A 12,960-nucleotide genomic window follows, 5' to 3' on the forward strand; every position below is an offset into this window, starting at 1 on the left:
CACACGCACACGCACACGCACACGCACACGCACACGCACACGCACACATAGTCTCTATCGCAAATATTTTGATTTATAATGCCGAGCAGCAAAGATTCAAATGAAGCCACAATTTTCATCCATATTGATGTGTGAATTCGAACGAATATTTACCAAGCGACAGAACAAATCGTGCATTGTTTCAACGCAGCTTGGCATGGTTCGGATGAGCAACACCAACCGCATCGTGAAAAGAATGCTTTAGATGGGTGGGTGGATGGTTGTGTAGAGGTACACTGCACCCGAGAGTAGAGAGCTAGAAAATTTAGTTATTTTCCAAGTGTTTAAACAGTTCTTGACACACACACACACACTCTGTCTCTTCACTCGAATGCCATTGAACATTAGTTGCTCATGAACACAGACGATTGAATCTAGCTGTTGAAAGGGTTAACCAATTGAATGTTTCCATTCAATTTTCAACGTTTGCTCAATTTCGATGGGATGTGTGACAACTTCAGCATTTGATAATTAGAAATCGACTGTTTTTACATGCTTGTGAAAAATGATGGTTTTTACGAGTTTTTAACAAAAATGAAGTAAAATGTTCAGAAAAATTGCAAAATAAGTGGGAATCGTGATGAGAGGAAAACTCTTGAATTCGAGGTGAGATCAGTTAATGTTCAACTTGATCAAAAGTAAACGAAATAAAGTTTTTCTAAATCGCAAAATAAACCAACTTAATTGACTGTATCCAATGTAAAGAAAAATGTCTGAAACCCTTCAGAAGTTCTAGAGAAATTCGTTCAAAAAGCACTCAGTGTCTAAGTTATCGCATTTTATCGTCTTTTGTGTACGTTTGAATATCGAATTAGGTTAAAAACCCGCAGTTGACTGACAATATCCACATCTCCCATGAATCCAATAAACGTGTTCAGCTCAATGGGCTATTTGGTCAATTTCAATTTGATGGGATCGGTCCAGGTGGTGTTGGTTGTATCGATGTCAGAGACTTAATTTGCATGATTGGCGTTGATGCCAAAGTTCCTAACGAGAATTCAATTTGAATTTGTTTAAATTAAGGAATTAAACCCGTAGACAAATCAATTTATCGATCGCTTTGCCCTTTTGCCTAAAATGCAACTGCATCAATTTTGCTGTTGTTCTGTTTTACCTTTTACCACACACATGTGCACCGAACCCAGTTGTGAGTTTGGCAAAGTGGTTTCGATGTGATAAATAGAAATATATATGTTCAAATCAATTGTGCTGTTCACATGTTTGGTGCTCAATCAATTGAATGAAACTTTGCCAATTATTTTGCAACAAATGAATGTAAAAACCACTTCGATGAAGGTACGGCGTTCTTGTATCGCCGCAGGACAGGCAATGTTCGCACAGCATAGTTAGGTAAAAGTGGTTAGAATTCGAAATTCGAGCTTGCTTGTATCGATTGTGGTCAAGTGAATTCTTGTTCACCGAGACAATTTCCAATTCGTTTCGACCGAACATTTTTGCCTCAAGAACATTGAACACCTTGAATTCCTGTACTAGATCAATGCACTAAGAATGTGATCAAAACCGAAATATCGTTCGGTTTTGAACATTCGCATCCAATTCATTTCCGTATGTCGGTTCAGTCGGCTGACATTCGGCGCAATCAATTCAAGAAATGAAACAGACACAAACATAGTTCATATGAATTCGGTATTGCACACTGTCAGAATGTGTAACTAAATTAACATGAGATTCGCGTATTGATTGACAACAAATGAATTTCATTTCGGCGGCGACGGCTACTGAATGCAGGCTGATAAAAAACCAATAAACCAGAAATTGATTGAAAAAAAGAAGAAGGAGCGAAATTTAATATCCGTTGCAGCAGCGTGTGCAACGATCAAAATATATACGGCAATTGTAAATATTTTGATGTCACCTCTATCGATGTTTTATGTATACGCGAGACAAATGATATAAAAAAGAACAGAGCGAGAGATAGTTGAATATGCTCGCTACTGCCATTTGAATATTCCCGGTGAAATGAAACAAATTTGAATATCGTAAAAATAAAATGGAGAACATGTTACGCCACATTCCATACACACAAAATCAAATTATAAAAACCAAATGCGTTGGAGAGAATTACAACGGCGACAATGGTGATGGCGACAATGGCATTGGTAGTGGTATACTATCACATTGTACCGTTGCATATGTGGAAATGGCTTGACCGACCATCCTTTTCAATTTATTTCGTTGTTATGCGCGCGTTGTATGATGTACAAATGCAATTTTCGATTGTTTTTACATCGACTCTTTTGGGCTAGATACTTTGCGCGGCTATTTGTTTTACATTGAATCTTTCAGCGACCATTTCGAATGGATAACGTCAATTGATCGATTAAATAAACACATACACACACAATGTGCAGTACATGTGTGGCGGTTATACAATTGTCTACACACAACACACACAGTGGAAGTACAAAAAAGAGCGACGGAGATGCAGGAAAGAGAGAAAGAGGATGACGAAGAGACAATGAACAGGCACACATATTTTCGGTTTTACTGGTTCACTCATCCAGGAAGGACAGCTATAAAACATATAATACGGTTAAAATTTATTCGATTTTCGAGCTTATGACTTCGATATATGCACATTGCACGCACATACACACATACCATTTCTAATGGTTATTGTGTTTTTGCCCGTTCGATCCAATCGATTTTTCGGGGAACAACGTGCTAAATTAGCGTGCTAAAGCACACAATGCGATTTTCTGCACCTATATACTGTTGCTGATGCTGATGCTGTGTTTCATGCGAAATTGGAAAATGATTGAACACTTATTGTGTTACGGTGGGTTTTGTGCAACCGGAATGTCGATACAATGGACGAAATTGAACATGCAGAGGAAATTCATGTCTGAAATATGGCCGAATGCTGTTCAATGACGACTGATGCTTTCAACAATTTTGCACTGCACAATGCACACAGATATTCTACTTCTCACTTTATCTGGCTGACTGGTCGGCCACCATTCATTTCAAATGTTTCTCTTTTCGTTCGCATTCGATTGCGTCTGCGGCGCATCAGTTACGGATATGATTTCGAGTCATTTTCGTTTTCGATTTTTGGCTAAAAAACCAATTGCGTGTCTCGTCTGCACTCTGTTCCTTTTTGTTCCTCTCTCTCTCTCTCATTCACACCCACTCTCTCACTATCATTCATTCACTATCTCAATGTTGCTGCAAATGAGTTACAGGCCGATTTTCCATTTGCCGATTATTTCGTTTGCATGTAAATTAAATTTCGATCATCCGAATCGAAATATCCATTGATAACGACAGATGAGCATATGGATTTTCAGTCAACATAATGCAATTTCTTTGCATACCATTTGATGTGCACTTGCTCACTGCCGTTCTCTGCTGGAGTATGTGTTTGTCCACACCTGGATGCGATATTTTGCAACAAATCGACATGAAAATTACATTCGATTCAATGTTCGGAGATGAGGGGAGGCAAGTGTTTAGCCCGATCATACACCTATCGGATTTATGTGTATCAATTCATTCAATCGATTAATCTGTTGCTACATGAAAACAGCCGAAATATTTGCATTCATTTCTATTGGTATTCGACGCAAAAACTCCGCATTGAATCATGCACACCAACCACCATGTTTGCTAAGCCAACAAACAAGACTTTTATCCGATATTTATCCGTAAAACGGTGAATATTACATTTCAAATGGATTTCATTTGATTTGTTTTGTTTTTCGATTTGTCGCATACCACAACTAGTTTAGGCCTAGCATTCAAATCAAAATTCATATATATTCGATTCCTAGAAATTGTCATTTTGGAAATAGCGTTAGAATTTGTCGATAAAATATTCAATTTTCCTGAAAAATCAAATTGAATTGTCTAAAAATAAACGAGATGGAAACAGTAGTAATAATAATAAATGAAACGAAAAGTCGTGTTTGACGCGAATACCATTTTATTAATCGAAACACAGAACCAATCTTTAATATATCGTACTGTCAAATTTATATTTGAATCAAGGTTCACTGACATTTTTTTCTTTGCACTGTATAAAAAGCAATGAGACCATACAGCCAATGTAAATACATTGATGACAGCGTATGAACTTTCTTCTAAAACTTTACGAATAAAGCATGAGAATAAAGCGTGGCGCCACTATGTCTCCCAAATATATCATTGAAGTCAATGGAATACATAAGAGTTCAAAAACTCAGCGATAGATGGCGCCTCTATGAATCCTATATGCAGCTTACTTACTGAATATGGCCCATTTGATAAAAAGTAGACGCTCAACGTGCGTCGCTCGATGTTCTATAAATAAAATGTTCCACCTAGTGGAAAGCTTTTTGGCTCGGGCTGAATTCGGGCGAATAAATTCATGAGAGATATTCCATCAATTTTGGGCGTCTAATTTCCCTCGCGCCGCACTCATTTCCGTTGTTTCGGGAACTTAATGAGGTTAAGCATTTGATTTGACAGCAACACGTTAGAGAATTGTCGATGTCGCATATTCCATGAGACATTTAAACATTGTCTTCTGAAGTACGATACGACGCTACTTGTTCCATACACTCGATGGATGTCATTCTCTAGTCTAATTGAAATAATACATTTGGTGAAACCTCTCGATTTTGTCTATGTTCATGACAAATTATACAGTCTTTCATCCATGATATTATCAATGCATCCACACATTTCAAATGTCTCGGGCTTGGTGAGTGTATGTGTATGTGCGTTTTGTCATCTATCTTAAGCCTAATTTTGCCATTGGCAACGATTCCCTCATTTCCGAATTAATTCCCGTTAATGCCAACTAAACCGCATAACAACCAACAACGCAAACATCCTTCAGTCTTCACAAATAGCTAGGAGTAAGAGAGACAGAGTGAGAAAAAGACGGAGAGAAAGCGAGAGCGAGAGGAGAAATCTAATGGTCAGAGTGGAAGAGTAATTTATTCTCAAAAATCACTTGGCAACCAAATTAGACACGATACACAAACCGTCTGCAACTAATTGCTCAATTCAAAACAAAAATCGATTTCGACAGAATGTGACGCGTTGCAATGTCGACAGAAAAACCGAGACACAAAGCCTGTAGACATTGTGTTAAATTTTCGAAAGTCAAAGCGGCGTTAATTCAAATGAATGATTCCGAAAAGAGCTATTGTCTCTTTTATTCTCCCTATCATAGCCATGCAATTTATTCAAATCAATCATTTCTTTTAATAAATTGCTAACAAGCATCCATTTTCAAGCTTTATTTCAGTGACGGTGAAAAACGAGAGCGAAAAAAATTCCCATCAAAATTGATTCATTCGATTGAGTATGTGTCAAAGTCAACATATTTGTTTGATGTGATAATAATGATGATCAAAATAGCTGCAACCAGCGACTTAGCAACTGAAGAAGAATCAATGTCTAGTCTAGTAAGCACAATGTTGATGGAAAAAAAGAGTGGTTTCGGTACGTTTCCCGTCGCATGGGATACGAACCGATCATATCTCTATTTTATTCATGACACTTTTGTGTTCATAATGTTAAAATTTCAGGTTTTGTCCCGCTTGTTCCTTTGCATGTCATTTTTCTCCATTCTCGCGCTGATTCTCATCATCTCAATTCCAGTGTGCAAGCTCCATATAACTGTCATTTTATGTTCCGTTTTTATTTCGGTTACGTTTGTCTGGTAAATCGAATTGATGACAATTGAAAAAGACCAGAAAAAAGAGAGTGCGCGCGCCTGTTGTGCGTAGTGTGTGTATCGTTGGCTTGAATTTTCTTATAAATAATAATAAACAAATAACGTTATTCTTCAGAATCGGTATCGTGCTGTCGCATTTTTTCCATACTGTTGCTTGTTCCATTTTTGGTTTGGTAAATGGATCCTTGAGAATATTACATTAGATCAGTGTTTTTTTTGGGGGGAGTGTATATGTGTGTTTACCGATGAAATTTTCTATGGAATAAATTGTTGCCTTTCTATATTTGTTCAGATAAAAAATAAATATATCAACCGAATGAGCGAAAATAGGCGAGGGGGACAGAAAAAGGTGAAAAAAATTCATGCGACGAATTCATTTTCCATTTTCATGGCGCAATGGATTTGCCGTTTGTTGTGATGCAAAGAAATTGCCATACATTTCAACGAAGTAGTCGTTTTTAATTTTATTCCGCGTAGCATAGAACAAAGCGATTGCTGGTTGAAATTCGGTGAGTTTGTGAGCGCGAAAAATATAAATCTCGACTTATTAAATATGCGAACAACGAATCAAACACAGCATATGTGAATGTTTGGTGGCACAACCGGGGATTTTCGTTTCTAATCTGACACCCGTATACGTGGAATGCATGGCAAACGCGAAATCCGAATAACACACAATTTTTTTTTCTTTCTTTTTCATCCACCAATTTATCCAAACAAAAACACGCGACGAAGAAACGTGCGTTCTATTTTTGCTTTGCGTGTGCGAATGGAGGTGTCAGAAATTGCTCGAAGAGAGAAAAGAGAGAGAGAGAGAGAGAGAGACTGGATGAAAGAAAGAAAGAAAAAGTGTTACAAGTGCCACAACCAACATTCACGAATGGTGTTTTCATGTTTATGGTAATTTTTTTTTCTCTGTCAAACACAAAATCATTTCGCTCATGAACGAATATAATTCCATGTGCGAATCATTCGTCAATCGAATACATTTGATAAAGAGCTTTCGCTTGCTCAAAGTCTTTTCGTTCACTCACTCTTTTACACACTCTCTCTTTCTCCCTCTCTCTCACGGTGTATGTGTGTGATCCAAATGATATCGAAGATGCCAAAGTGTTGATATCTGCTATCAAATTGACTGTCATCGATTTTTACCATCGTTTTAAAAGGATTTGCATCGCTGCCAAAAACAAGGGATTTTCCAGTTGGGGTTTTAAGTATGTCACAATACAAATTCATTCAACTTCACAATTTTTCACAGTGAAACGATACGACATCAAATTCGAGCTTTTCAGCAAGCATTTTCGTTCCAAGTTTCATTCACAGTCTGATTCTTGGAATATATTCCTTGAATAAAATTAAACAGCTTCATCAATGCCCACCAAAAACTTTTGGACTAATCAAAACAGTTTGGGTTTTAATCAGAAAAGGCTCCATCTTTAACCACATTCGACAACGAAATCACTGACCTGAGCGACGGATTCTAATTGGTTTGTTCATTGAATCGGATTTTTGTCTTTGTAACGCTTCATAAAACAATGCGACCGTCCTTTTTTCCATTTCCAAAATGGATATTTTCGTTGAGGAAAAGTGCTCATCATCGGTGTGAAAGGAAATGTTCCAGATTTCAACCGAGCATACCCTAACTAACATCTCAACTTGAAATGACATCAGACAGCGGGCAAGTGATGATACTCTGTGTGTTTTGTCGCCTGTCACGCACTCCAAACGAATCTATTTCATTGCTCACTGGGCCATTCCGTTTATGATCTCATTAAAATAATTTGATGATGAGAGAATCAACGCGCGGTCAGTTTCGTTTCGGTTGTGCATCGTTGAGCACGAATACGTTGACGATTTCAATGCGATGCACCCGAAAGTAGTATCATGATTTCCCTCTCGATTTGTCATGTGCGCTATCGATCCGTATCCACGTGAGTGTGAAAAGCGCTGCTTTTTCTCTTTTGCCGCACAAAGACATTCATTACAACGCAATGTTTTATTCATTTCGAATTACATACAGCCACATCTGCCTATGGGGCCGACATATTTGTTCTACTTCCTTTTTAAAAGGTTAATCTCGGAATTATTCGCCATCGAAGTGTACAAATTCAATCAATTCTTATCGAGAAATGAACGATAACCACAATTAATACCCACATTTTCTTATGAATACACATTTTTTCTACGCTCGAAAAAGGAACATGTTTTGCTCGGAATCAAAATCACATTGCTCATTAAGCGAATTGAGTCTCACTTCAACATTGACAATGCCACGTGAATTCGCCTTAATATTAGTTTCTCCGAATAAAATTCAACCTTGAATGAACTGAAAGTGGGAGCAATTGACGAATCCCATTTCAGTATTTTGCATAAAATTTAATTTGAACGTCTTTTTTCTCGTTTCAGATTCCAACGAATCCTTAATAGCCATTCATTCAACAGGAAAAACGTAAGTAGGTCTTTGAAAGACATTATTTTCTTTTTTCATCTCTTGCATCTAATGAAATTATTTCAACGAATCATATGATATTATTTATGATCACACAAATAGGCTATTTGAAATGGTCATGAAGTTGCGCCCTGTTTGCCTCATAAAGTTTCTTGGTAACTTTGCCCATACAGTTGCCAGGGGAGTAATTCAATTCGAAGGAATGTTAAGACAATTTCCGTGGAATTCAATCTAAAAATAAACGTTAGTTTGAACGGCAGCATATAAAGTGCCCAAAAAGTGAACAACCCTCGTCAAGTGTTTTTTTAGGTCAAAATAAGCATCAAATTCCTCGATGGAAAACACATTTTTTTGGCATTGTTGAATAACAATAAGAAAAAATTTAAATAAAAACGACAACAGCAAGGGAAGAAGAAAAACTCTGAATGGGAATCATTCAGAAATTATCTCTCCTTTAGGATGGATTTATGGTTGAAAAGATGTTAATGATTTCATTCTTCAACCTTTTTTAACCGCTATCACACAACGTTTGAAGATATTTTCGGAACTAACACAAGAAAAAAGAAGTTTTCCATCTCAAACCAAAGTCGGGTTTCATATGATAATTTGTGTAACAAAAACAGAAGATCATGTTCTTTGTTCTTAGATGAGATGGACAATAGAAGGGAAGACAGCGTTTTTTTTTGATTAATTAAATCATAAAATGCTATCAACCAGAGTTGAAAGAAAGGAAAACACGGAAATAAACAGTGATTTTTCTGTTTTCGCAAAAGACCAAAGCGACGTAATCTACTTATCGCCTTTTGTGTTTCGTTGACGATTTTTCGGGCAAATTTTGTTTGACGGTATCATTGGATGGTAAATGTGCTGGTATTATTTTCATAAGCCATTCCACTAGGCGATTCACCAGCCAAATCAACATTTTGATGAATGAAACGCACCTTTGTTTCCTCTTTTGAGAAATCACAAGGAATTTCGGCAGACATTTGTAATGCAATCCGTTTCAAAAACAATTGGCCACTTTGTTTTTGATAATAAGTGCTATTGTCTTTTTTGTGTGGTCACATAGAACGCAATCAAGCGTTGAATAATAAAATTTGGTTATCAAAAAGTTCAGAACAAAAGAAGAACTTTTGAGAATCAGAACTCGCACAAGATCAACATTGACGGGGTTGACAAAATCATTTCATTTAAATTTGTTTAATGAAATGTAGAGACATTTTCTCCTGTTCCTTCTTTTCGGTGAAGTGGCGAATATTCACCGGCGCCGCCTTCAGCAATTTATTTATGGGCAAAGCATTTTTCATGCAATCTCCATCTGACAATGATTCATTTATCCGGCTTGAAGTTGAAAAATCGACGGTTGTTGCCTCGTGACGCACGACGTCATGATACATTCGGTGATTCATACCCCATTACCATGCTTAACTCGAACGTTCGACTCAATACATGGGTGATTCGTCGAAACAAAGCAAAATCGAAAGGGAAAATAGAGATTCACTGTAAAGTGGTCATGGAAAAACGATTCATTGCAAATCAAAGAGACTATTAAAATTGAGAAATAGATTCAAAAATGAAAATCAATTGAGCTCAACGATGATTGGGGTACTTGTTCCTCGAACGACGAATTTTGCGGAGAAAATCAGCTTGAAAAGTGATTTTTTTCTCGGAAAATCAGTTTGCAAGAGGGTTTCTCTGCTCAATTCTAGTATGGCTTCGGACAATTTTACCATATCAAACATTTAAATTGCGCACCAAAAACCATTCTTCGAATGCGATCAAGTTTCACCTATTATTATCAATGAAATTTTGCAAAAATCTCATTTTAACAACGATTTTGTATGCAAAAAAGCCAGTGTGGCCCTATCAAGAGTAAAGTCGAAATAACTACGCAGAAGAAACAAATTATTCCAATTAAAAGTTAACAAAGAAGCATTTTTGTCGAAGCGCAAAGAAGCTAAGGCTTATGCGTGTATGTATTGTGTGTGTGTGTGTGTGTGTGTGTGTGTGTTCGCGTGGATGTGGAAACAATATGAAAATATTTCCACTTAACAGTTTTGCTTGATGAAGTATCTTTCTCTTTCTCCCACTCTTACTCATCGAGGCATTCGAAATGAAGTTGTTCAAAATGAAAATGCCAGAGCAATTTTAATGTTACTGATCCTGAAGAGCAGCGGCTGCTTTAAACGATATCGATCCAAATGCATCGCATGATATCATGCTGAAACACAATTTGCAAGTTAAAATAGTTTTCAATTTGTTCGTTTCAATCGCAAACTTTGCATTTTCTTGCCATTGCGTCATTATCAGTGTCGAACAAAACAAAAAATGCTCGAGCGAAATGGAGCAGTTTGTTTAAGTTCGTTTTTTTTTCTCGTCTCGGGCCCTCATCATCTGGTTGAGAGCCATTGTGACGGGAAAATCATATTGAAAAAAGGAAATAATCTTCGATTTTCGGTTTTCGATTTTCGCAACGACTTATTGATACGGAAGATAGAGACATTGTCATGGCACGTGGTGCCAACCAACGCATAATCGGCCCCATGTTCATTTATGATTGGAATGACTGTTGGCATCATAAACACAGCTTGATTCGCTGAATTGTTCGCATGTGTAGGCGAGCGAGTGCCTGTCTATGTTCAGATGAAATCACAGCATGAGGATGTTCGATATCGGCGTCGAACGCGATTTTCATTGCCATATGATTCAATAAATGGTCACACATTAGCCAACACTCATGCACATACACATGGAGAGGAAGATAGAAGATGTGTCTCTTTGTGAAATAGTGGTGCTTGTCCCATTTAAGCAATTCAATGCAGCACCGGAAAAATCGATTTTCCTTCCATTGCTGCTCGTGTGTTTGTGCTCAAGTAGCTCTGCGAGCAAAATCAAACAGGTTATGTATCGTATTTCATCCCTCTTCTCTCAGAAGGAGGAATGTGAAACCGAAGAGTCACCACAAACTGAAAATAGTTCGAACCATCACGCACACATTTGATGCTCGCTTCTACTTTTTTCGGAGGGTATTTATGGCACTTAAAATGCTTCAGTCAACATAAAAGATAAATTCACCGTCATTTTTCACATCCATCGAGTGAGAGAGATCAATAAATAGACACCGAAGAAGTAGCGGACGCTTCGTGCGGATGTGGCTTCGATGACAGGAGACAATGGGACGATTTGCTTCCAATGTTGCTTGGAAATGTGCTTAGTTCAACAAATTTGTGCGTTATCATTTCCCTCGATTGCGGTTGTTGCGTACGGTTTGCCACACAAAGAAATGCTCGGCGAGAATTTAAGCCGATAAATACGGGCGTCAGTGTATCAACAAAAAGTGAGTGCGTACTTGAACGATGTGAACAATAAGCAATAAGTAAAATTGTGTCACAAGGCATCAAACCACGTGACATTTCGACAATTTCAAATGTTACAAGGGAAAAATCATCCCTAATCATTCGTACTCACGCTCAGCTAAATGTTACACAGCTAAAAATACCGCCCCAAATATGTACTTAATTTCGCCGAATACGATGTCAAATGACAAACCTATAAATTACATGCTTTGTGTCGTATAGATTCGCGAGAGCAGCCGATCGATGGAACGGAAGAAAAATGACTTAAAACGATGGGAAAGAACAAAAAAAATGGCTTTAAACCCGTGTCAGGCAGAGATGACTGAAGCGCACCGAGTGACCGAGCAACGGCCGCACGGACACTGAGTTTGCGTGCTTAAAACATGCTCAGTGCGATATTGCGCTGCAGCACAAACAAACCCACTCCATGAAGAGAGTATAAGCGCACCAACGGAGTGCGCTACACCGCACTCGTACACAACGAAGAAACAATAGAGAGGATATACAAAGAAAGAAACACAAAGAAAAGAATAAGACAATACACACTCAACTCTTTATATGTGTGTATAAACCATAATAGGCAACAGAGTTAGAGTGCGCACACATTTCTTAACAACAAAGTCAGAGTGCGCACATAAACTCATAACGAAGTGAGTGTAAACGCACAGAGCAGAAAACGACTCTCAGTTGAGTTGCTGAATACGCTACTGAGCGTGCGCTTAGTCATCTCTGGTGTCAGGGAAGAGAATGCCAGTGAAATTGCACATATTGCAACATGATTATTGTCATTTGGAGGCGCTACAGCGTGACAAAGATAGTGGAAAGCTCCAATCATATCCATTAAATTTAAATGGCAAAAATTATCAACGCATTTGGCTGCCGGATCGGTCGCATGTGCTTTTCTTCGTCATCTCATTGTCATTTTCTCGTACATTTCGTCTCGATTGTGACTTTCTTAGCGCTTTTTTTTTCCACTGATATGCTGCTGCGTTGGCGGAATTTTTGCCCGTTTCTATTTGACACGGCGATGTTTTCGCTGGCCTTTTTTTCAGCGTCAATTTCTTCGTCACCATTTTTTTTCCTTCTTCGGGGTGGAACACCAAATCGTTTTTGTTACCAGTGTCCCGGTTCTTCTTTTGCATATATTTGCGTAGTTGTGATGCGTGTTTTTCTTATCACTTGCACACTCATTTCACACAGTGAGACAGAGAACGAAAACTCTTTCGCCCTATTGTGACACCAAGTATCATTAGACGATTATTTCTTTTATCTGCAATATTCCACATGCCATTTTCTCTATTTATTTTCTGTTGACTCTGCTCATGGCGCGCGAACGTTCATTTTATATGCACTGGGCTAAGGAGAATGGAACGAGTCAGCGAGAGAGAGAGAGAGAGAGAGAGAGAGAGAGAGAGAGAGAGAGAGAG

At 38.0% G+C, this 12,960-nt stretch overlaps 1 protein-coding gene across 11 annotated transcripts in view; it reads left to right on the plus strand.

Annotated features, from left to right (window-relative positions):
• LOC129565296 (tyrosine-protein phosphatase Lar) overlaps positions 1 to 12,960 on the plus strand; it is a 396,243-nt gene that overhangs the window by 125,952 nt on the left and 257,331 nt on the right. For all 11 annotated transcript variants that reach the window (XM_055440021.1, XM_055440015.1, XM_055440016.1 and 8 more), the window contains one exon: positions 8,135 to 8,177. The gene's annotated coding sequence lies outside the window, so the exon portion shown is untranslated. The remainder of the gene's footprint in view (positions 1 to 8,134; positions 8,178 to 12,960) is intronic.

Source organism: Sitodiplosis mosellana, unplaced genomic scaffold (assembly GCF_009176505.1).
Source record: "Sitodiplosis mosellana isolate CC-2019 unplaced genomic scaffold, AAFC_SMos_1.0 Smas_scaffold_2, whole genome shotgun sequence".
Lineage (NCBI taxonomy): Eukaryota > Metazoa > Arthropoda > Insecta > Diptera > Cecidomyiidae > Sitodiplosis > Sitodiplosis mosellana.